The sequence below is a fragment of the Protopterus annectens genome, chromosome 7.part0 (genome assembly GCF_019279795.1).
Source record: "Protopterus annectens isolate FY-2018-M chromosome 7.part0, PAN1.0, whole genome shotgun sequence".
Taxonomy (NCBI): Eukaryota; Metazoa; Chordata; order Ceratodontiformes; family Protopteridae; genus Protopterus; species Protopterus annectens.
Genome location: NC_056739.1, coordinates 1,525,027,098 through 1,525,054,662, shown reverse-complemented (window position 1 = coordinate 1,525,054,662; position 27,565 = coordinate 1,525,027,098).

The following is a 27,565-nucleotide window of genomic DNA, read 5'->3' as shown; positions in this document are numbered from 1 at the left end:
ACGAGTCAAGTGTTATATGTAACTGAATAAAGAATGCAGCAAAAAATGCCAGAAATAAATGTAGTGCAATGCCCAGATTAAGTGTCAAGCTGCAGTTCTGATAATTTTCCCCAAAATATGCTGTAGATAGCACTCTGTAAATGAACAGGGTATACTTTTAGTTTAACAGACATCCTACACAGCCATACATGTGAGCAACTGCCAGATTTCAAGTGACATTAAGCATTACAGAGTAAAGGAGAGGATACTTTGATAACTAATGTTTTTTGAATAACTAATGTGGTCACTGCATTTGGTTTCCAGTCTGATAACACATACAGCTATGCATGTGTGTAAATGTACGATTTCACACAAAATGTTGCAATAAAAGTCTTAAAGGAGATGGTATTTTGATAATTCATTATAGGTTCATAGGTTCATACTAGGCTATCTGCCCTAGGGCATTTATAAGCCTAGCCAGAGTATGTTTAGCTTTCGCCACCCATTTTAAATTAATTTTGCTATGCCCTTTTTTGAGGTTAGTATACTGTGCCTCTGTCTAACAGTGACACAGAAGTGATACCTGGGGTAAACCTACGATCTCCCATCCACTCATCAAGATTCCTCTTAAAGAGAGTCAATGAGGGACTCTGCCTAACCTGGACTGGGATTTTATTCCAGAGTGAAGGGAGCCTCTGGGTTATGAATCTGTCCCTCCAGCATGTCCTATTTATTTCAGTGCTGAGGTTCAAGTCTCTCGAGCGCGTAGCTCGATGGGATGTGGATTTTCTGAGGTGCAGCATGTCCATTAATTCCAGGTTGGACATGGCTTTATACGTCAGGCACAGATCGCCTCTGAGCAGGCAGTATGCCACTGAGTAGAGCTGGAGTTTCTTTAACCGGGCAGCATATGGCATCTGTTTGAGCCCTTTGATCCTCTTGGTGAGGTACTTTTGGGGTCATTCCAGTTGCTGCAGGTGTCTGGTAAGGTACATCCCAAAAGGGGCATTGTACTCAATTATGGTCCTGATGAGGGATGAGTAAAGAGGCATGATGACCTCCCCTGATCTAGATGTGAATCCCTTCATGATTAGGTGGGTTATATAAAATGTTTTTCTAACCACTTTGGCCATGTGGTTGTCAAATGAGAGATTGCTATCAACCTGGGTCCCCAGGTCCCTAATTACTTCTTCTGTACTTAATGGATTACCACCTATGTGGTAATTTGTGGGCACTTTGTTTTTGCCAAAGGGGATGACTATACACTTTTTGATGTTTAGCTTGAGGCCATGGCTCTGGCACCAGTTGTCTGTTTCTATGAGGCCCTTTTGGAGGATGCTTGTGTCAGCTGGAGAATTGATTATGGCGCCCAGTTTGGAGTCATCCGCGAACTTGGTCAGCCAAAGTCCTTCTGTGTTGGCCTATACCTCCTAGAAATATATACTGAACAAGAGAGGTCCCAGGACTGAGCCTTGTGGGATGCCACTTGTAACTGGTTTGGAGTTTGACATGGCTCCAGCAACTCTAACCATGTGGGTTCTGTCCTTGAGCCAGTTTGCAACCCATCTAGTGACATAGGGGCTTATATTTAAGCTGGTGAGCTTATCTATAATGCCCGAGTGGGGTATTGTATCAAAGGCTTTTGCGAGGTCCAGGTAGGCTGTGTGGACCACCTTCCCCTCGTCAATGGCCTTGGTGACTGTTTCAAAGAAATCAACCAGGTTTAAGAGGCAGGATCTGCCCATAACAAAGCCAAACTGGATAGGATCTAGTGTCTGTAGGTCCCCAATATCGTTATTTATGAGGTCCATGATGATCCTTTCCATAGCTTTGCAGACCAAGCTAGTCAGGCTTATGGGGCAATAGTTTCCAGGATCCGTTGAGGCACCACCTTTGTGGAGAGGGACCACTGTTGCTGTACGCCACTCTTTGGGTACATATCCTGTAGTAAGGCTGAGATTGAACAGTAGTTTTATGTTTGGGTTTAGCTCTTCTTGGAGTTCATGTAGGATGCAGCCCGGGACACCGTCTGGTCCCATTGATGTTGTGTTTTTTGCTTTGGAGAGTGGCTCTTACCTGTGCATCTGAGATGTCAGGGGGGCAGCACTCTGCTGGGATAGATATTTGCCCTTTTGGTGGGGAGGGGGAGTTTGCGCTGAACCTGTCAGCTAGGATGTTGGCAATGTCTGTGGGTTTGATGTATTTTTTGTCATTTTGGAGTAATTCTGAGCATATCTGGGAATTCCCACCCAGGTTCCTAACATAACTAAAGAAAGCCTTGTGATTATCCTTAGTGTCCTGTGCAATTTTTCTCTCGAAGCTGGCCTTAGACGATTTTATGAGTGCCCATAGTTTTTTGCTAATACTGATCAGAGATGCCTTCCCTTTTTGGGATTTTGCTCTATCATGTAGTAGCTTCCTCCTTCTATTGTATAGTTTTTTTATGGCTGGGGTCCACCAGACAGGACGTCTGCCTTTGGAGGATTGGGTCTTGGTTTTATTTGGGATTGCATGATCCATGCATTCCTGAAGGTGTTCATAGAATGTGTTTATAAAGGATTTTGCGGTCTGGGCCGTATTTTCCACAGGCCCGGGGGCTTTGAAGGATGCCACCTCAGTTTTGAGGAGTGTGAAATTTGCTTTAGAGAAGTTTTTCACTGTGGTTTTCAGGGCAGGAGGTGGAGTTGGGATGTGAATATCCAGTGAGATTAGTTTATGGTCTGATCTTACCAGTGAGGGATACACTTCTGGTCTGGAGCATAGAGTCCCCATGTAGGTGATGATCAGGTCCAGTATGTTTTCCCCTCTTGTGGGAGTGGTAACAAGTTGTTCCATACCATTTGAGTTTATAAATTCTAGGAACCTTTGGGCTAGGGTGTTGGAGCTAGAGTAATGCTCCCAGTCTATGTTTGGGTAGTCAAAGTCGCCCAATATAATGGTGTTTGGAGTGACCTTCATATTTTCCAGTGTTCTCAGGAAGGCCGAGTGGGGTTCCTGGGTTTGGGAGGGTGGTCTGTAGTAGGCTATAAACTGGAAGGCAGTTTTACCCACTGTTAGTTGCACATGGATATTCTCTGATGCTTCATGCTGTGCCACCAACCTGGAGGTGTGGGTATCTTTGACGAATATTGATACTCCCCCTCCTTTTGTGGTTCGGTCCAAGTTTTGGGGCTGAAAAGCATGGTATGAGGTATAACCTGGTAGTGCTGGGGTGCTCCCGGGAGCCTTGAACCAGGTTTTTTTTACTGCACAGATATCGATGTTCTCCATGCTAAGGAGAGTTTCGAGTGCATGCATCTTGAGGTTTAGACTTCTGGCGTTGAGTAGCATTACTCTTAGTTTCTTATCCCTTGTGATACCTATGGAGGTGGGTTTGTCTTTTGAGCCTTACCTAAAAAAGGCACTATGGGGGTAGCAAGAGCTTTTGCCAATATCCAAAAGCCCAGGGATAACAGGTGCAAGCTGTCCCTAGCGAAGCATCGTGGCTTGTCGAGCATGTCATCCCAGGCTGACAGGCATTGGATCACCTTTGAATGACACCAATACTTAAGCCAATTGTTGAAATTGATCATCTTGTCTTCATATTGTGGCATCATTCTTGGTGAGGGTAAGATGCTACTCAAGGTCAGGGTCATACCGGCCTGGGCTACATGCTCAGAGAGCTCCTCTATGTCTCTTTTCATGTAGTCCAGGGAGGTACATCTCAGGTCATTCACACCAGCATGGACAATGACTGAGTCATATTTGTACTTGCCTTGGAGTGATCTAAGTGCTTGTGTTATGTGGTTTATCCTAGCGCCCGACAGGCAGCTCACCGTGACCTTCTCCTTGTTCAGCCTGGTGAGCGGGACGTCAGTGTGCCTGATGATAGTCACCTATTACAAGTGTATCAGGTGTGTTGTTTAGCCTTAAGGGCTGTGACTGTCCAGCACACTGGCTTTGTGAGTTATGTGTTGCACATGTTTTGTTTTGGGGTAGCAGTTGCTTGGGTGTCTGCTTTGGAGGTCTCTGCTGCTTAGGCAGATTTTTATTTAGAGCCTCCGAGTATGTTTTTGTGTGTTTATGTGTTTGGTTTGCTGTCATGGTAGGTCTATGTGAGACTGGAATTGTAGTGAGTGTGGTTTCCTTCTCCTCCTGACTGGTTTCACCAGTACTGAGTTGAGAGAGGTTAGCCTCCAGTATGGTTATATGGTTGCATCTCTCACATGTGTTGGAATTTGTTGGGAGGAGGAGAGGGCTGTCTGTGTACATGAGGCAGTTGTAACATTGCCTCAAGATTCCCAGATTCACCAGCTGGACCGGAGAGGAGATTGACAACTGACCTTTGGACATGCTAGAATACTATTGGGAATTCCTTTATCATTGAAAGAAAAGGGCCAATGGGGAACGAGGTGCTCAAGGGGGGTTTGTGAGGGTGTAGTGCTTTTAATATTTTAGTGCTGACTTATATAATTGCTTTAGTGAGCAAGTGCCATGTAACTTAAATGCAATGTGTTACAGGTAACTTAAATGCAAAAACGACAAACAGTAACTTTCTTTCAAGTGAAACAAGGAAATAAGTACAGTAAGCAATGCAGATATCACTAAGGATCCACAGAAGCACTGAAAAGCCACGTTTTAGGTGGAATTAGCGTTTCAGGGAAATAACAAGCAAACAAACAACAAGCATACAAATAAAGCCAGATTCAGCAGGCCTGGATCTAGTCCATGCTACAGCAAACAAGGTGTACCAATTTCAGTAAGAAACAGTTCAAATATGCAGGCACTATAAGCCTTTAACCAGAAATTCCCAGCTCAGAAGGGCAGAGTCCAGCCTCTCCTCCCACAAGAGTGCAGACCACGAACCTTCTTAATGTAAAATAACTGGCCTGAAGCCCAAGTGTTTAAACCAGAACTAATACACTTTTAGAATAACAGACACTGAGCCCTCAATCAACAGTTCACAACTTAGAAGGATGTAAGCTACCTGTTCTGCCACTACAGTGCAGACCACAAACCTTAATGTAAAACAACTGGCCTGAAGCCCAAGTGCTTAAACCAGAATTAATACACTTTTAGAATAACAGACACTGAGCCCTCAATCAGCATTTCCCAACTTAAAAGGATGTAAGCTACCTGTCCTGCCACCACAGTACAGGCCACAAACCTTCCTAATGTAAAACAACTGGTCTGAAGCCCAAGTGCTTAATCCAAAAGACTTAGAATGATAACTACACTTTAATCAAGTTACTACCAAGCAGTAATAAATACAATTGAATACTTTAAAGAATGCCTGGATTAGTGCTCAAGTTATACAAACAAAGCTAGATTCAGCAGGCCTGGATCTAGTCTATGCTACAGCAAACAAGGTGTACCAGTTTCAGTAAGAAGCAGTTTAAATATGCAGGCACTATAAGCCTTTAACCAGAAATTCCCAGCTAGAAGGGCAGAGTCCAGCCTCTCCTCCCACAAGAGTGCAGACCACAAACCCTTTTAATGTAAAATAACTGGCCTGAAGCCCAAGTGCTTAAAGCAGAATTAATACACTTTTAGAATAACAGACACTGAGCCCTCAATCAGCAGTTCCCAACTTAGAAGGATGTAAGCTACCTGTCCTGCCACTACAGTGCAGACCACAAACCTTCCTAATGTAAAACAACTGGTCTGAAGCCCAAGTGCTTAAACTAAAAGGCTTAGAATGAGTTACACCAAGCAGTAATAAATACAATTGAGTACTTTTAAGATGATGCAAAAGCAAAATAAAGTAGGAAGAAACACAAATACAGTAAAAGCAGATAAAAAAAAAATTGAGTGAGCAAATGAGATGGGCCCAGGAGTTACAGGACAGAAACAAGTGGAAATGCAGGCCTTTAAATCAGAAAGTTGAGAGAGATGGAAGAACGCCCAAATGGCCAATAACTACAAATTCTGGGCCAGAACCACTCCTTATGTGGAAGACAGGTTACCTAGTGCTTACCACTCCCACTGATAAGCTAGAAGGCTTCCCTCTAACACAGAAAGGCTTGGGGGCTCACAAGCTTAGAAATAGTCCTGGATACAGCAAATCTGTATCTGGAACACTAATTACAGGAAAGGTAGGAAACAGGCTTACAATTTTTTTTTTTTAGAAAAGTAGCAAAAACAGTAGTAAAAACAATTCATAAGCAGTGCAAGCTGGCACACTTGAGTATGTAGCAATATTAGTCCACACACAGTTTGAAAAAATGTAATTAAATTAAAAAGGACTAAAAGCAAGTGCAGAAAGGGTTTATTAGGTAGAATGCGGTAAAGAGATGGGAATGAGGGAGTGTCCTAGATCAAATCTACAGTGGGGCGGGCACTGCAAAAGCCACCAAATTTAAACTACAACCAAAAACAGGGAGGGGGGTGGGGAAAAGTTTCAACAGAGATGTGAGGAATCAGAATGCAAATTATAAAACCAAAAAAATATATACTGATCTCTGTATATTTGCAGAACACTAAGACAACAGTTATCTAAGCAACAATTTAGCTCTATAATACAGAATAATACAGAAAAATATACTCAGCTCTATATATTTGCAGATAGTCTTGTAAGGCTGTCTCTCAACACACAGGTCCACTTTAAATGCAGACTGCTGCTATTAACAGTTCAAATTAAGGGACCCTTGAGTTAACAACACACAAGTAATAGAAACCAAAATGGGGGTGGGGGTGGGGAAGAAAGTTTCAACAGAGATATGAGGAATCAGAGTGCAAATTATAAAACCAAAAAAATATATACGGATCTCTGTATATTTGCAGAACACTAAGACAACAGATTTCTAAGCAACAATTTAGCTCTATAATACAGAATAATACAGAAAAATATACTCAGCTCTCTATATATTTGCAGATAGTCTTGTAAGGCTCTCTCTCAACACACAGGTCCACTTTAAATGCAGACTGCTGCTATTAACAGTTCAAATTAAGGGAACCTTGAGTTAACAACACACAAGCAATAGAAACCAAAACGAGGGGTGGGGGTGGGGAAGAAAGTGTCAACAGAGATGTGAGGAATCAGAGTGCAAATTATAAAACCAAAAAAATATATACTGACCTCTGTATATTTGCAGAAAATTAAGACAACAGATATCTAAGCAACAATTTAGCTCTATAATACAGAATAATACAGAATAATATACTCAGCTCTATATATTTGCAGATAGTCTTATAAGGCTGTCTCTCAACACACAGGTCCACTTTAAATGCAGACTGCTGCTATTAACAGTTCAGATTAAGGGATCATTGAGTTAACAATGCACAAGCAATAGAAACCAAAATGAGGGGAGGGTGGGGAAGAAAGTTTCAACAAAGATGTGAGGAATCAGAGTGCAAATTATAAAACCAAAAACATATATACTGATCTCTGTATATTTGCAGAACACTAAGACAACAGATATCTAAGCAACAATTTAGCTCTATAATACAGAATAATACAGAAAAATATACTCAGCTCTATATATTTGCAGATAGTCTTGTAAGGCTGTCTCTTAACACACAGGTCCACTTTAAATGTAGACTGCTGCTATTAACAGTTCAAATTAAGGGAACCTTGAGTTAACAACACACAAGCAATAGAAACCAAAATGGGGGGGGTGGGGAAGAAAGTTTCAACAGAGATATGAGGAATCAGAGTGCAAATTATAAAACCCAGAAAATATATACTGATCTCTGTATATTTTCAGAACACTAAGACAACAGATATCTAAGCAACAATTTAGCTCTATAATACAGAATAATACAGAAAAATATACTCAGCTCTATATATTTGCAGATAGTCTTGTAAGGCTGTCTCTCAACTCATAGGTCCACTTTAAATGCAGACTGCTGCTATTAACAGTTCAAATTAAGGGACCCTTGAGTTAACAACACACAAGTAATAGAAACCAAAATGGGGGTGGGGGGTGGGGAAGAAAGTTTCAACAGAGATATGAGGAATCAGAGTGCAAATTATAAAACCAAAAAAATATATACGGATCTCTGTATATTTGCAGAACACTAAGACAACAGATTTCTAAGCAACAATTTAGCTCTATAATACAGAATAATACAGAAAAATATATTCAGCTCTCTATATATTTGCAGATAGTCTTGTAAGGCTGCCTCTCAACACATAGGTCCACTTTAAATGCAGACTGCTGCTATTAACAGTTCAAAGTAAGGGAACCTTGAGTTAACAACACACAAGCAATAGAAACCAAAATGAGGTGTGGGGGTGGGGAAGAAAGTTTCAACAGAGATGTGAGGAATCAGAGTGCAAATTATAAAACTAAAAAATATATACTGATCTCTGTATATTTGCAGAACACTAAGACAACAGATATCTAAGCAACAATTTAGCTCTATAATACAGAATAATACAGAAAAATATACTCAGCTCTATATATTTGCAGATAGTCTTGTAAGGCTGTCTCTCAACACACAGGTCCACTTTAAATGCAGACTGCTGCTATTAACAGTTCAAATTAAGGGAACCTTGAGTTAACAACACACAAGCAATAGAAACCAAAATGAGGGTGGGGTGAGGAAGAAAGTTTCAACAGAGATGTGAGGAATCAGAGTGCAAATTATAAAACCAAAAAAATATATACTGATCTCTGTATATTTGCAGAACACTAAGACAACAGATATCTAAGCAACAATTTAGCTCTATAATACAGAATAATACAGAAAAATATACTCAGCTCTATATATTTGCAGATAGTCTTGTAAGGCTGTCTCTCAACACACAGGTCCACTTTAAATGCAGACTGCTGCTATTAACAGTTCAAATTAAGGGAACCTTGAGTTAACAACACACAAGCAATAGAAACCAAAATGAGGGGTGGTGGGGAAGAAAGTTTCAACAGAGATGTGAGGAATCAGAGTGCAAATTATAAAACAAAAAATATATATACTGATCTCTGTATATTTGCAGAACACTAAGACAACAGATATCTAAGCAACAATTTAGCTTTATAATACAGAATAATACAGAAAAATATACTCAGCTCTATATATTTGCAGATAGTCTTGTAAGGCTGTCTCTCAACACACAGGTCCACTTTAAATGGTGGTCCACTTTATATTCAAATAAAGTGGACATTACTCCTGTAGTCACTGCTTGTGGGTTCTAATCCCATAGCAGCCAACTGAGAAATGACCAGCTGTCTAGTGTAATAAGTGTTCATGAACATATCTCTTAAATGTCACAATTTTTGCAGAATGTAATGACAACTGCCCCATAGGTCTTGTCCTTGATTAGGAGATACATGACATTACTTGGAATACAATTTAATGGCAGATCCATTATCGCAACACCTTGCTATTAATGTATGAAAACACTATTTAAAAATATTCCCTGTAGTTGTGGCTTTGTACCACCATTTGGTTGGACTTGGCCCAATAATGTCCCATGCTAACAGGTTGAGAGCTATGTACGTGCAACATCATCTGTACAATATTTGCAGTCACTGTACTCACAACTGAAATCTTAGATATGTAGAGGTATGTAGTAGTAGTCATCTGTGTAGTAATACTACCTGCAAAATTACTAATTTGTTTTTCTCTCTCACCCCACCTCTTCCCTTCTTTAATTTAGTTATATTTATTATTATGATTTGATATTAATATATTATTTGTAACTACCTCTTATGTCGGCCTTATTTGTAATTTCATGTTGCTTTGCTGTTAAAATACTTTAATTTACGTTATTTATTGTTGGGTTCCTCATTATATTCCTTTCTATTTCTTTCGGTAAATCATTATTATCTTCTATTATGTTAATATTAACATTTGTTTGGTTAAGTTTATTTTTATCTTATGTTTATATTTAATTTACTACAGTGCAACAAGGTAGGCTGGTTCCAGGTGGTCCACCTACTTTGGCTCCCCTGGCTGTAGCACCGGGGCCCAGCATATCTGGGCTGCAGCCTGGTGGTACCCCCTCTGCTGCCCCTGCACTACCTGGGCCTTCAGGTAGTTCTGCCCCACAGGCTGGGGGTGGTCCCCCCTCCGGGATTCGAAGTGGAGGGGATGATTATGTCACCCATGCAGAATTGCCAGGCATGGTGCATGGGCTGCTGCATTGAAATATTGGGGCACACGTACACTGGATGGAGACCATGTTGTCCATCCTGGTGGGGCAGCCTCACCCTGGGTGCTGGCATCAACCACTGCCCCCACATGAACAGTGAAGGTACAGTGCTGGCAGTCCCATGGGTGAGGACTTGAGTCACACTGCTACCGTGTTTGATGACCATGGGACTGGGATTAAACAGCATCCTCCCCAACCAAGGCTTTCCCCCCATCTTGTGTCACACACCAATCCTGTCTGCTGTCTTGTCTGTTTTGTCTGACTGCAAAAGCTTCCTCACCTTCCCAACTTACCTCCACCACATGTACTATGTCCCTTCTCCAACATTCCACTCTCACTTTAAAAAAATGGGCACCTGTCCCCAAAAATATATATATCATCCCATACATAGTTCTTCATTTCACACGTGTCCACTGGATACACTTAGTTTGGCCCAGTTGGTTTGGCAACACACTTATATTGTCCTCACCCCTCTCTCTGGGGGTGACAATCTTAATTCAGCTAAAAAATCTGTTAAAGTGCACAGTTGTTGTTGTACAAGGAATGGAGAGCTATGATTCTTTTCTTTACCCTTTCTGCACACATCTACCTGCCTTTCACTATATTTTTCCCCCTGCTTGCACCCCATTCCACCACTGTTTTATCTCCCAATTTTCATTTCTTTAAAGATTTTTTGTTTGACGCTGCACAACATGCAGTGTTGCTAAGTTCAGCTAAATGGCGCTATATTGATATATGCTTGTGAAAAAAAAAATAATCACATTCAAAAAGTACTCTTGCACCATATTTTGAACCCAGGACCATCACACCTACAGACCAGTGCATCAACCTGCCATGCCACACAGCTGTTAATCAATAGAGGTGTTTTATGTTATAATAACTGCCATCTTCCCATCATTAAGTGCATTTAAGCAATGCTGTGCATTGCACCGCATCATGCAAATTTGATAAAAGAGTAATAGAAAAATGGGAATGTAGCTTAAATTCTGGTATGGGAACACATCACTATTAATCCAGATACATGGTAATGGATGTAAGTGAGGTCTCTAATATCAGGTAACTGTACAATTATATCTGCAAAAACAGTGAAAAAAATAGGTGTTTAACTGGGACCCAGGTGGAGAAATAAATCCGTATAAAGCCATATACAGAATAATGGATGTAAATGAAGTATGTAACAGAATGTAAGTGTACTAGTATATATTGAAAAATATACCTGCTGTAATGCTGATTCAGTAGCTCAGTCTGTTAAATGCTTTAAATCATTAATTTTAGGTACACATGGTCCTGAGTTCAAATCCAGTGGTGTCTAGCATTCAAAGTACATGTATGTATACATCACCATTGTGAATTCTGATATGAATGACTGTCTCATCACCTATTTATCCACCCAAGGCATTTCAGATGGACTGTCTGCTTTTCAATTATGGAAGTTAAAGGCCTGCAGATAGGAACACAGTTAAAATATTCCTATTACAACACTAGAAAGTATATAGAGTGTCAGGTCATGCATTACTATGAATTCACAGATAATTTTAAGTTATCTAATTCAAAGGAGGCCCAGTAATATCTGACTGTAGCACATAATATTTGCTTGATATTACAGATAAGCACAGCTACACAAGTAACATACACATGTGGAGGTCATGCCAGCAACAATGGTTGCCAGCAAACATGTTCCAGAAGACTACCATAACATAACACATGGCTTGGCAGTTGTCCAAATGGTTAACATAATGGTAAATGTACCCCTTACCTTGTTAAAGGACAAACAAAACATGCTGCTTTTTACTCTGTTAATGATACCTTTGGATAACAAACTTAAACCCATACCTCAATTTCCTGTGGGGTGGGTTCATTCAATCAGACTCTGGCCATACACCAAGGCTACCACTGGTCACTCTGTTACTCATAAGTGTTGTTGTCCTCCACATTCTGCAGCCTCTCTTGCTATGCTTGTTGTCTGCAGCAGCAGCAGCTGCAGCCTGTAGCACACACTTGTGTATGTAATAAGTATGTACTACAAACATCCTCTCTGTACTGACATATTATCTCTACCTCAGTATTTCCACCCTATCATATGGGAAAGGGGATGGATTCTACATTGAGGCCTTATATCTCCTTCAGTAGTTGCATGGGATTGCCTGATTACACTGCAAATCACCTGTGTATGCTTCAGTTAGCATTCCTGAACCACAGATTGGTTCAGAGGCAATCACCGGCTAATTAGAACCATCTTAAAAAGGCAAAATCCTAGCTAGGGAAACCATTGTGTATGAGAGTTACTTTCTATGGTGAACTCATAGTCACAACATGTATATATCTATATCTTTCAAAAGAGCAGTATTGTACTCCATCAGGTATGTAACCATTTTGTTTTCAAGATGATGAATATGTTTTAATATACTTAGGGGGAATGGGGATTACATCAGTAAGCCTTTCTTAGAACTGAACCAGTGACATGCCATTGATCTGCAGCTGTGTAACATTTACAGAGGATGTAGACTACAGCATGGATTTAATGCTGTCTGTTAACTAGGGACACGGGTCTCCTCGATACCACCTTTGTTGGCATTATTCTATATACATATGTTATGGGGGGGCTTTCCTGCTATGGGCCACACTACAAGTGGACACCTATGTTGGGTGTCTGATCATATGTGAGTATCTGTTATGGCACAAGCAGCTGTTGGTCACTATTGCCACTATCCTAGTTGCATCAACACCATTTGTATGATTAGCACACTGCTGCATATGAGATGTGTAATCAAGTAGGGAATACTGATAGCCTTCCTTAATTGCTATATCTGTACATATTGTACACCCACATATGTAATCCTGACATGTGTTCTATTTTTTTTGTATTTCAGGTGATAACATGCACACCAGATGTCACCCAACTTTCACTGAGGTGGAAAATGACCTCATAATTGAAGCAATAAGACAACACTACCAAGTTCAGCTGTCCAGAGGGAGGGGAAATAGGCAAGAGCAACAAGTCTTGTGAGATGAATTGGTCCATACTACAAATACTGTGGGCCATCAGAATCGTACATATGAGCAGGTGTGACACCGTGCCACAGACATGATCCACTCGGCATGCAGATGGGCAGGGGATATGGCCAGGGATTGTTAGGTCACTGGTGGTGGGCCTGCAGTGGAACAACTTCTGTCAGCCACTGAGGAATTCCTGGTGAACCTTGCAACACAGGACAGCTTCCAGGCTTCCATCACACCATATGTTGTGGATGTGGGTGCCGCCATTTCCACCCAAGAGGAGCATCTAGATGTCCTTAGTTGAAACAGCATCAAAATGCTGTAGCATTTAGTGTGTCAGGGTGTATGTAGTTTTACGTGGGTGTCAGGTGTTATGGGGTTGGGGGAACTAGATTACCTGCAGGTTTAAGCTCATGCAGAGATCGTGACAAACATATCTGTTAACATAGCGGCTACTGTAAATGGGGGATATTTGGAAATATTACCAGTGTTATACTGTAACATGTGGTGCTGTTTACATTACCTCTCTCTCACTTGTTTTTCAGGACCATCAGGAACAGGAAGAAGCCATGCTCCTGCCTCTGGTAAGCACAAAACATTTTTGTCACAGATGTAAAATTATTTCAAGGAATTAGCTAAAATGTCATTCCAGGCTTGCTGGCTGGGCTGATGTACTGTCTGCATGATTGAAATACGTAGAGATATGCTCTGACTGTACACACTTTAGAGTCATGCCTAGGCCTTGTAGGTGTGATCATACTGATTCATTTCACAGTATCAACAGGACTTTTTCAGATGGCCATACCTGTAAACTGGTCAGAATTCTTCAGAATGTCAGCAGTGTACATAATTTATGTATTGCTCATGAGAGTCCAGTTTAAAGAGCTGTTATTTGGAAATACTTACCAATAGAAATTAATGACCTCATGTCCTTCTATCTCAGATTGTGGATTGTACAAGTCTGTAATAGTGACAGCATTGTATACAGTTTAACATATATTGAAGCAGTACTGCATATCATAGTAGTGCAAGCATTAAAGTGATGGTTTTCCCTTTATATCACAGGTGACCTTGGAGGTTGGACTTTGTCACCTTCACAACCTAATGTCAATGTCTCTTCAGTCTCTGATGATGATGGTGGTGGCCAAAGTGAGGCGCAGCTGGGGCTGCAGGGGCTGAATTTGTAACAGAGGTTTACATCCCTCATCTTCCCTCATTATCACCATACACAGTATGCCTACATATACCCAGTCCCCTGAAGCCACAAATATTGGACAGTCGGAGGATGGGGACATTGAACAGGGAAGTGTGGCTACTGTGACTACAGTGAGTGTTAACACTGGCCATAGTCAAACAGTTGGGGAGGTTCCACACAGGTGGATTGATAGGGGTGCTCAAAGGAGGCCTGGTGTCCCTCCACCACCTGTTGCAGGTGTCTCATCATGTGTCACTCAGCATATGTTTAGGCCATCATGGAGATACAGGCACATTCCAAAAGGAACTCCAGATGAATGCTCAGGGTTATGAATGCAGCACAGTCTGACATCCCTGACTACCCTGGGTCAGTTGACTGATGCAATGGAAAGACTTTGGTCTGAGACAAATCGCACATTATCTGCCTCATTGTCTGTGATGGAACATTTTGTTGGAGTTGAGCCTTGGACATGTGGACATAGGTCAGCAACTACATCTGCTGAGAGTCCACGTGGCCATGCACAATCATGCTTCCATAGTGGCAGTACATCCAGTGCTACAGAGGGGAGTGTGCTGTGTACACCAAGATGTAGCAGGCCATGGGTTTGTGGTCCTGGGCGGTCCCGTGGAATGGTCCCAGCAGATGCAGTCACCCTCAGGTAGTAGCCTAGCATCTGACCTTGAGCACTGAGATGCCAGTGCAACTCCTGGCAAAGCCAGTTCTCATGTTCAGGGGTGGAAATGATGAACTGTCAGCTCTACCATACATGGCTCAAAGCTGTCCAATATGCATTCATGTAGGGCTACCACTGAGCTTGGCAGTGTTCAATCAGACACTCACACTCCATTGTCACACTCAGGTAACTTGCAGACACACACACCACATTTACATGGTCTATCTTGCCTTCTCCCCTTTCTGACTTATACACACACTTGCCAACCTAGTGGGTCAGCCTAAGCCTCCTAAATCCCCATACAACACCTTGTGCAAGTGATGATACCTGTGTCACATCCCTGCAGGGAAAGGAAGCTAAGTGTCTGATGCACAGGGTGACTATCTAAATTAATATGTATTTGTTTCATCCATTGTTGCCTTTGATATGCTACTTGTACTGGTCAGTCACACAGTTTGAATGCTGCCATTTGTAATGTGTAAACCACATTATGTTGTGTACATTATGTTGGAAGCTGTTGTAAAGGCTGTATAGCCACACAATGAAAGGTGTCTCATGGTACTGTTTATGTTTCACTTTCAGGATTGTGTAAGACACACTTATGGGTTCACATCTGCAATAAACCCATCAACGTCATAGCACAGGATGGAATGACAGCACAGAAGAAAAATGTATTTATTTTAACATTTGTTAACTGGGAAAGTCCAACTTGGAACTAAGCCAATCTTCAGTGGATGCCTGGGGAGAAATGCTCCAGACGCATGACTTTGTAATGTGGGAGGAAACCCACACGACAGCAGAGAAGGCATGCAGACTCCACACAGAAGGCACCCCAACTGAGAAATGAACCAGAGAACCTCTTGGTGGGAGGTGACAATGCTACTGCTGCACCACTGTGCTGTCCATTGTCATCAGAAAGGTAAAATATTATAGTTGCATGGCTCCATGGGTTCATATGTGTATAACAGGCTAAGAAAAACAAGGGTGTCTTTCATCCTAGCCATGTATCCCTAAACTCTGACAAGGTCTGATAAGTGTAAGCAGGATTTTGGAACCTGACACATGGACAAACCGGGGCATGCGAGGTGAACCATCCACAGTTTCCCTGTGTCCATTTGAGACATTTATCCTAAAGCAGTTATAATTGTCGTATTCCCTATCCTGTCGTGTAACTTGCACATGATTTGCGTTAGGGCGGAAGTGTGCTTCACACGCATTGTGTGCCTGTTACATATTCAGTGTAGTGTCTGGGCTACATATCTGTCTGTCCAGCATGTCCTGTTTATATCACAGTCAAGGTCTAGGTGTGTATGGGAGGTAATTCTCATGCTAGTCCTTTCTTGGATATGCAGGAGGTACACAGTGAGGTCTAACACCTCCCTGCATGGCAGGCATGCAACTCTCCTCCAAAGTATGTCAGAGACAGAATACACAGTTATGGGCTTGACACAGTCTGCACAAGACATGTTATGTACACTGTATATCAGTTTACTGTGGAACCTCTGTGGGTGTAACATTTGTCAGATATATCTCTGGCTAGTTACATACCAAAGGTGGCATTGCATGCAATGGTAGGTGTGATGAATGTCAAATACAGTGGAAAAAATGACTGCCTTGGATTTACATGTCGTACCTTTGTTTATAGGTTGCATAACATAGAATGCATCCCCAATTATTACCAGCCCATGACAGTCAGAACCTAGCTCACTATTTATGTGTCTATAAGTCCCTGACTACTGAGTTAGCTGTTGCAGGTGTGCTGTCAATACGTTAGTTATCAGGGGTGGATGACTTCCCAATGGATAGTATTGTGCATACCTTGGCATTTACTGTTAGACTATGGCTTTGACAGCAACTAAATGTCTGTGTCAGCCCATTCTGGATAACTGTTGAGTCAGTGTGGGATTCAATGACAGCTCCTAATTTGCAGTCTTCTGCAAATTTAGTCAGTCAGAGGCCAATGACAGTGGCCATGACTGCAGGGAAGCAAATGAGTAGAAGGAGCACCTCCTACCCTACACAAACCCACATCACATATACCTACAGAAACCCAAATGCAAGCTCACTACACATAATCATACTTCAGCATAACAGTACACATACTAGCTCACACACCACTGTCTCACCCGTCAAACACCTAAGACAAAACACAAAATCAAACATATTACTCATAGGTGATTACATCATGAGACACATTGATGTGCCTCTCACCAGGCTACATAAGGGTAAGGTCATGGTCAGCTTTCTGTGAGGTGCCAAGATACGCCATATCACACATGCACTGAAGTCTATCAACATCAGGTACTGTTATGGCTATGTCATAGTTCCTGTTGGTGTGTACGACTTGAGACTTACCTGTATGAACTGTATGCAGAGACATGACTGTGCTGACAGACAATGTGTCTCAGACAGGTATGCCCTTGGCCTTCAGCTGCATTTTACCCTCACCTAGGATGATGGCTCAATACAAATGGAAAAGTATGTCAATAATTGCCGTAGTGTGTGGTGTCAGTGTAAGGAGATCCACTATCCGTCAGTCTGGGATTACCTGCTCAACAGACCAGCTTTGCCAGAGATGGTGTTCATCTGTCACCCTTGGGATATGGCTACTAGCCAAGGCTGTTGCCACTCCCATAGTGCATTTTTTAGGTGGTGTCACAAGGAAAAACTTTCCAATGAGAAAATGCCTTCTATAAACAACATTATGGTTATCCTGCTAAATGCTAGGAATGTCACCACTAAACTCCACTCGGTGGAACCAGTCCCCACCTTGGAAGATGCAGATATTTGTGCAGTCACAGACACCTGGGTAAAGGCTGTGGAGAGCACCACTGCCATACCAGGCTACACCTCTTTCCACATGTTTAGACCAAAAACTTAAAGTGTGCAAAATAATGGAGGTGGCTTATCCATATTCATTAAGGCTAGATACACGTCCAGATTGGTTAGACAGTATAATTCCCTGGAGAAACTTCAGGTTCTATTGGCTGCTTGTAGGGCACCTAATTAAGCCATTGCCAGCTACAGGAGCAACTCCATGAATCAAGACACCCACTGTGCTTAAATGGATCTATTTGAGTCTATCAAGATACATCAAAACAAGATGGTTTTGGTTGATTTTAACTACCCACCAACTGGGCAGATTACTAGTACTCAAACTCACTTGCCCAGAGGTTAGTCAACTTCCTTAACTACAATACCCTAGACCAGTAGGTTGACATCCATTCAAGGAGAGACAACGTACTAGGTTGGGTGCTTTCCAATATTGGTGATGACCGTAGATCCTCCACTCTGAGGTCCTCTCTGGTGAGATCTAACCACAAATTGGTATCTTTCAAAGCAAGTATTACACCTGACACCCACCCCCCCCTTGCTACTTGTTGCATATAAAGTAATAAAGTTCAACAAAGCAGATTATAACCTACTATGGGATGGTTTAAATAGTTTGACTGCACCACCCCCTCAGTTGGAACAGGCAACTATGCCGAGCTCTACACCAGTGCTTTATAAAAGCACCTGTACAACTGCAATGACCTGTCTGTACCTGACGGGGCAAAACAAGCTCCTCATGGCACAGCAAACCTGCCTGGTGGACAACTACCACTAGCAGGCTTTACAATAAGAGGTAGCCATTGGTGTCTCACATTAGGAGGGAGGGAACCCCCTTAAAATGGTAGCACTCACCCTCAGCTTAAACAAGCAAATACATGTTGTTGTGAAGTCCTGCAGAACAAAGTATGGGACAAAATTAGCCTGCCCCACAAAGGACAACCACAAGGCATTACATGTGTAACATAAAATGAAAGGCCTACATTGTTGACAAAGTTGTACATAATGATACCACATATAATGAGCCTGTAGACATAGCTAACCTGTTGGTTGACAGGTTCTGTGACAACTGCACTCCCTTGTCCCCACCACATGTACACCATGACATCCCTACAACCTGTTCCATGCCTTGTATCTCTAAAGAGCAGGTACTAAATGGCCTCTCTAAGGTGACAAACACAGCATCTATTGCACCTGCTAACATCCCAAGCTGCATCCTACATGGTATCCAACATGGATTACCAACATCATTGGAAACTCTTTGCAATCAAAGTGTAACCATCAGCTGCATCCCAGCTGACTGGAAATTGGCCACTGTTATCCCCTTGCACAGAAGTGGTGCATTCACTGACCATGGGAACTATAGACCTATTAGCTGGCTAGCCATATCTGTAAGGCCATGGGGCAAATCATCATGGACCACATCAACAAGGATATAGCTAATCTAAAAACACTTGACCCTACACTGTTTGGATCTGTGATGGGGGAATCATGTCTGTAAAACTGGTGGACATCTATGAGGCAGTCACCAATGACCTGGATGTGGGGACATTTGTGAATACAGGCTCCTGGACTTAGCCAAGTTGTTTGACACTATCTCCAATTCAGGCATCATTGACAAACCAACCCAGCTAGCCATCAACAGTAATATCATTAGATGGGTCACTAATTTGCTCACTGATAGCACTCATATAGTCAGAATAGGGGTATCTACCTCCAATAACAGAGCTGTAACCAGTGGCATTCCACAGGGATCAGTCTTGGGTCCTTTAAGGTTTGTAATAACAGCCTGCATTTAAATTGGAAGCTGTGCACTGAGAGAAAGCCTTACAAGACTATCTGCAAATATATAGAGCTGAGTATATTTTTCTGTATTATTCTGTATTATAGAGCTAAATTGTTGCTTAGATATCTGTTGTCTTACTGTTCTGCAAATATACAGAGATCAGTATATATTTTTCTGTTTTTATCAATTTGCACTGTGATTCTGTTGAAACTGCCCCCCCCCCCGTTCTTGGTTGTAGTTTAAATGTGGTGGCTTTTGCAGTGCCCGCCCCACTGTAGATTTGATCTAGGACACTCCCCCAGTCCCATCTCTTTACCGTATTCTACCTAATAAACCCTTTCTGCACTTGCTTTTAGTCATTTTTAATTTAATTACATTTTTTCAAACTGTGTGTGGACTAATATTGCTACATACTCAAGTGTGCCAGCTTGCACTGCATGTGAATTGTTTTTACTACTTTTTTGGCTACTTTTCTGAAAAAAAAATGTAAGCCTGTTTCCTACCTTTCCTGTAATTAGTGTTCCAGATACAGATTTGCTGTATCCAGGACTGTTTGTAAGCTTCTGAGCCCCCCAAGCCTTTCTGTGTTGGAGGGAAGCCTTCTAGCTTATCAGTGGGAGTGGTAAGCATTAGGTAACCTGTCTACCACATAAGGAGTGGTTCTGACCCAGAACTTGTAGTTATTGGCCGTTTGGGCGGTCTTCCATCTCTCTCAGCTTTCTGATTTGAAGGCCTGCATTTGCACTTGTTTCTGTCCTGTAACTCCTGGGCCCATCTCATTTGCTCACTCAAAAAAAAAAATGTATCTGCTTTTACTGTATTTGTGTTTCTTCCTACTTTATTTTGCTTTTGCGTCATCTTAATAGTACTCAATTGTATTTATTACTGCTTGGTGTAATTCATTCTAAGCCTTTTAGTTTAAGCACTTGGGCTTCAAACTAGTTGTTTTACATTAAGAAGGTTTGTGGTCTACACTGTAGTGGCAGAACAGGTAGCTTACATCATTCTAAGTTGGGAACTGCTGATTGAGGGCTCAGTGTCTGTTATTCTAAAACTGTATTAATTCTGGTTTAAGCCCTTGGGCTTCAGGACAGTTATTTTACATTAAGAGGGTTCGTGGTCTGCACTCTTGTGGGAGGAGAGGCTGGACTCTGCCCTTCTGAGCTGGGAATTTCTGGTTAAAGGCTTATAGTGCCTGCATATTTGAACTGCTTCTTACTGAAATTGGTACACCTTGTTTGCTGTAGCATGGACTAGATCCAGGCCTGCTGAATCTAGCTTTGTTTGTATAACTTGAGCACTAATCCAGGCATTCTTTAAAGTATTCAATTGTATGTATTACTGCTTGGTAGTAACTTGATTAAAGTGTAGCTATCATTCTAAGTCTTTTGGATTAAGCACTTGGGCTTCAGACCAGTTGTTTTACATTAGGAATGTTTGTGGCCTGCACTGTGGTGGCAGGACAGGTAGTTTACATCCTTCTAAGTTGGGAACTGCTGATTGAGGGCTCAGTGTCTGTTATTCTAAAAGTGTATTAGTTTTGGTTTAAGCACTTGGGCTTCAGGCCAGTTATTTTACATTAAGAAGGTTCGTGGTCTGCACTTTTGTCGGAGGAAAGGCTGGACTCTGCCCTTCTGAGCTGGGAATTTCTGGTTAAAGGCTTATAGTGCCTGCATATTTGAACTGTTTCTTACTGAAATTGGTATACCTTGTTTGCTGTAGCATAGACTAGATCCAGGCGTGCTGAATCTAGCTTTGTTTGCATGCTTGTTGTTTGTTTGCTTGTTATTTCCCTGAAACGCTAATTCCACCTAAAACGCGGCTTTTCAGCACTTCTGTGGATCCCTAGTGATATCTGCATTGCCTATTGTACTTATTTCCTTGTTTCACTTGAAAGAAAGTTACTGTTTGTAGTTTTAAGTTACCTGTAACACATTGCATTTAAGTTTCCTGGCACTTGCTCACTAAAGCAATTATATAAGTCAGCACTAAAAAATTAAAAGCACTACACCCTCATAAACTCCCCTTGAGTACCTTGTTCCCCATTGGCCCTTTTTTTCAATTATAAAGGAATTCCCAATACTATTCTAGCATGTCCAAAGGTCAGTTGTTAATATCCTCTCTGGTCCAGCTGGTGAATCTGGGAATCTTGAGGCAATGTTACAACTGCCTCATGTACACAGACAACCCTCTCCTCCTCCTAACAAATTCCAACACGTGAGAGATGCAACCATATAGCCAAACTGGAGGCTAACCTCTCTCAACTCAGTACTGGTGTAACCAGTGAGGAGGAGAAGGAAACCACACTCACTACAATTCCAGTCTCACACAGACCTACCATGACAGCAAACCAAACACATAAACACACAAAAACATACTCGGAGGCTCTAAATAAAAATCTACCTAAGCAGCAGAGACCTCCAAAGCAGACACTCAAGCGACCGCTACCCCAAAACAAAACACATGCAACACATAGCTCACAAAGCCAGTGTGCCGAACAGTCACAGCCCTTAAGACTAAACAACACACCTGATACACTTGTAATAGGTGACTATCATCAGGCACACTGACGTCCTGCTCATCAGGCTGAACAAGGAGAAGGTCACGGTGAGCTGCTTGTCGGGCGATAAGATCCGCCACATAACACAAGCACTCAGGTCACTCTAAGGCAAGTACAAATATGACTCGGTCATTGTCCATGCTGGTGTGAATGACCTGAGACGTACCTCCCTGGACTACATGAAAAGAGACATAGAGGAGCTCTCTGAGAATGTAGCCCAGGCCGGTATGATCCTGACCTTGAGTAGCATCTTACCCTCACCAAGAATGATGCCACAATATGAAGACAAGATGATCAATTTCAACAATTGGCTTAAGTATTGGTGTCATTCAAAGGGGAGCTAATGCCTGTCAGCCTGGGATGACATGCTCGACAAGCCACGATGCTTCGCTAGGGACAGCTTGCACCTGTTACCCCTGGGCTTTCGGATATTGGCAAAGGCTCTTGCTTCTCCCATAGTGCCTTTTTTAGGCAAGGCTCAAAAGACAAACCCACCTCCATAGGTATCACAAGGGATAAGAAACTAAAAGTAATGCTACTCAACGCCAAAAGTCTAAACCTCAAGATGCATGCACTCAAAACTCTCCTTAGCATGGAGAACATCGATATCTGTGCAGTAACAGAAACCTGGTTCAAGGCTCCTGAGAGCACCCCAGCACTACCAGGTTATATCCCATACCATGCCTTTCGGCCCCAAAACTTGGACTGAACCACAAAAGGAGGGGGGGTATCAATATTCGTCAAAGATACCCACACCTCCAGGTTGGTGGCACAGCACGAAGCATCAGAGACTATCCATGTGCAACTAACAGTAGGTAAAACTGCCTTCCAGTTTATAGCCTGCTTCAGACCACCCTCCCAAACCCAGGAACCCCACTCGGCCTTCCTGAGAACACTGGAAAATATGAAGGTCTCTCCAAACACCATTATATTGGGCGACTTCAACTACCCAAACATAGACTGGGAGCATTACTCTAGCTTCAACACCCTAGCCCAAAGGTTCCTAGAATTTATAAACTCAAATGCTATGGAACAACTTGTTACCACTCCCACAAGAGGGGAAAACATACTGGACCTGATCATCACCAACATGGGGACTCTATGCTCCAGACCAGAAGTGTATCCCTTACTGGTAAGATCAGACCACAAACTAATCTCACTGGATAGTCACATCCCGACCCCACCCCTGCCCAGAAAACCACAGTGAAAATCTTCTCTAAAGCAAATTTCACACTCCTCAAAACCGAGGTGGAATCCTTCAAAGCCCCCGTGCCTGTGGAAAATACGGCCCAGACCGCAGAATCCTTTATAAATGCATTCTATGAACACCTTCAGGAATGCATGGATCATGCAATCCCAAATAAAACCAATACCCAATCCTCCAAAGGCAGACGTCCTGTCTGGTGACCCCAGCCATAAACAAACTATACAATAGAAGGAGGAAGCTACTACATGATAGAGCAAAATCCCAAAAAGGGAAGGCATCTCTGATCAGTATTAGCAAAAAACTACGGGCACTCATAAAATCGTCTAAGGCCAGCTTCGAGAGAAAAATTGCACAGGACACTAAGGATAATCACAAGGCTTTCTTTAGTTATGTTAGGAACCTGGGTGGGAATTCCCAGATATGCTCAGAATTACTCCAAAATGACAAAAAATACATCAAACTCACAAACATTGCCAACATCCTAGCTGACACGTTCAGCGCAAACGTGTCCCCCCCTCTCCACCAAAAGGGCAAATATCTATCCCTGCAGAGTGCTGCCCCCCTGACATCTCAGATTCTCAGGTAAGAGCCGCCCTCTCCAAAGCAAAAAACACAACATCAATGGGACCAGACGGTGTCCCGGGCTGCGTCCTACATGAACTCCAAGAAGAGCGAAACCCAAACATAAAACTACTGTTCAATCTCAGCCTTACTACAGGATATGTACCCAAAGAGTGGAGTACAGCAACAGTGGTCCCTCTCCACAAAGGTGGTGCTTCAACGGATCCTGGAAACTATCTCCCCATAAGCCTGATTAGCTTGGTCTGCAAAGCTATGGAAAGGATCATCATGGACCTCATAAATAAAGATATTGGGGACCTACAGACACTGGATCCTACCCAGTATGGCTTTGTTAAGGGCAGAACCTGCCTCTTAAACCTGGTCAATTTCTTTGAAACAGTCACCAAGGCCATTGATCAGGGGAAGGTGGTCCGCACAGCCTACCTGGACCTCGCAAAAGCCTTCGATACAATATCCCACTTGGGCATCATAGATAAGCTCACCAGCTTAAATATAAACCCCTATGTCACTAGATGGGTTGCAAACTGGCTCAAGGACAGAACACACATGGTTAGAATTGCTGGAGCCATGTCAGACTCCAAACCAGTTATAAGTGGCGTCCCACAAGGCTCAGTCCTGGGACCTCTCTTGTTCGGTATATATTTCTCGGAGGTACAGGCCAACACGGAAGGACTGTGGCTGACCAAGTTCACAGATGACTGCAAACTGGGCACCATAATTGACTCTCCAGCTGACACAAGCATCCTCCAAAAGGGCCTCGTAGAAACAGACAACTGGTGCCAGAGCCATGGCCTCAAGCTAAACGCCAAAAAGTGTATAGTCATCCCCTTTGGCAAAAACAAAGTGCCCACAAATTACCACATAGGTGGTAATCCATTAAGTACAGAAGAAGTAATTAGGGACCTGGGGACCCAAGTTGATAGCAATCTCTCATTTGACAACCATGTGGCCAAAGTGGTTAGAAAAACATTTTATATAGCCCACCTAATCGTGAAGGGATTCACATCTAGATCAGGGGAAGTCATCATGCCTCTTTACTCATCCCTCATCAGGCCCATAATTGAGTACAATGCCCCTTTTGGGATGTACCTTACCAGACACCTGCAGCAACTGGAAAGACCCCAAAAGTACCTCACCAAGAGGATCAAAGGGCTCAAACAGATGCCATATGCTGCCCGGTTAAAGAAACTCCAGCTCTACTCAGTGGCATACCGCCTGCTCAGAGGTGATCTGTGCCTGATGTATAAAGCCATGTCCAACCCAGAATTAATGGACATGCTGCACCTCAGAAAATCCAAATCCCATCGAGTTACGTGCTCGAGAGACTTGAACCTCAGCACTGAAATAAATAGGGTATGCTGGAGGGACAGATTCATAACCCAGAGGCTCCCTTCACTCTGGAATAAAATCCCAGTCCAGGTTAGGCAGAGTCCCTCATTGACTCTCTTCAAGAGGAATCTTGATGAGTGGATGGGAGAGCGTAGGTTTACACCGGGTATCACTTCTGTGTCACTGTTAGACAGAGGCACAGTATACTAACCTCGAAAAAGGGCATAGCAAAATTCATTTAAACTGGGTGGTGAAAGCCAAACACACTCTGGCTAGGCTTATAAATGCCCTAGGGCAGATAGCCTAGTATGAACCTATGAACCTATGAACCTATGAATCCATTTATCCAATGTGCAGACACAAAGTGAATGTCTGTGGCTGACAAGGTTTGCTGATGCCTGAAAACTGGGAGCTGTACCAGGTTCTCCAAATTATGCCAACATCCTACAAGAGGGTCATACATGACCAGGTGATTGTTGACATAATCATGGCATTAGACTCCATGCAAATATATGTAGTTTCATTCCTTTTGGTACCAGCAATGTCCCTGCTATGTAGCACATTAATAGCAATACCTTAAGTACATACTTAGGGGTGAGAGACCTGGGCACACAGGTTTATACTTACCTTACCTTAGATCACCGTGTCTCCACAGTGGTAAAAAGGGCATTATATCTTGTTCATGTCATAATTGTGGGCACTGTCACCCGAATATGGATAGTTATAACCTCCATGTACCCTTCCCTAATCAGGCCAATATGTGAGTGCAATGGCCATTTTGTTATGTATGTTTCCAAGCACCAGTGGCAACTGCAGGGACCACAAAGATTTCTTATAAGGGAAATTCAAGTCTTCAGCACCTGTCCTATGGGGAACATCTGAAATCACTGTAACTTTAGTCTGTGTCATACAGACTACTCAGAGGTGATCTCTGCCTTGCATACAAGGCAATCTGTGACCCTGCTTTATTGATAATGCTGCATATCTGTAAGTTAAATTGTAAGCGGATTACACATTGTAAGGAACTTAACCTGGTATGTGACATCGATAAAGCATGCTGGAGGGAGAGATATGTAGCCCAGGGTTTAACAAACCTTTGCAACAGACTCCCATTAATGTCAAACAGCGCACCTCATTGGCCCTCTTCAGATGCAATCTGTATGACTGGATGGGTGACCATAAGTTCATCATGGGGGTTCCGCCTGTGTCCCCCTTGGACAGGGGTGAAAGGTGCTGATCATGTAAATAGGATAAAAACTTGGCTAGGATTATAAGGGCCCTAGGGCCATTAGCCCAGTAAAGTCCAATGATCCTATGATCCCATAGGCTGATATAAAATGCTCTGACTGATATCCACACACACATTAACTTGGCTACAGTGACAATGGCATCACTACCAATTAATGTTTAGAGAACACTGCAGAGCACACACACACTCCAAGTTGGTTATAATGAAATTAGAACCCCTACCTATCTAATCTTACACACTACAGATCACAGTACATAATGCACACATCACGGCTCAAGTCTGATGTTAAAATGTCTTTAGGTACTCTTATGAGAGATGAAATAAGCAGGCCTTGCGGAGGAAAGACATTTTGAGGCCTGCCTCAACTTCTTCTTCTTTCGGCTTTTCCCGGTTAGGGGTCGCCACAGCGGATCATCTGTCCGCACACATGATTGGCAGTGGAGTTTTACAGTGTCGAGTTGCCAGCCCGGCGCCTAACTTTCCACAGAAGGCACACACACACTCACACCTAGGGCCAATTTAGAGTATCCAATCCACCTACTGCATGTCTTTGGGATGTGGGAGGAAACCGGAGCACCCGGAGAAAACCCTCGCGACCACAGGGAGGACATGCAGACTCCGCACAGAAGGCACCCCAGCTGAGGATCGAACTGGAGAACCTCTTGCTGTGAGGCGACAACACTAACCGCTGCACCACCGTGGCCGCCCCAGAGGCTTGCCTCAACTGCTATGCCCAAAATAGTGCAACCCCATGTCTCTTTCTAAGTCAGTGTGGTACTTATTTTTGATTTGTAGGGAAATACGCATACACACAAAAACACACCAGGTGGGCTGGAATGAGATTAAAACCCCTTCCTATCAAGTCTTACACACTACAGATCACAGTACTTAATGCACATGCCATGGCTTAAATCTGACATTAACATGGTTGCTTGTAGTCATACAGTAGATGACATCAGCAGGCCTTGTGTATGACAGGAGTTTGGTGGCCTGCATCAACTGCAAGGGTCAAAAAGGGCATATCCATTGCAGTTTGGAAGTCAGTGAGGGATTCACTCTTGTTTTGCAGGGCGATGAAAATACATACCAAGTGGGCTGAAGTGA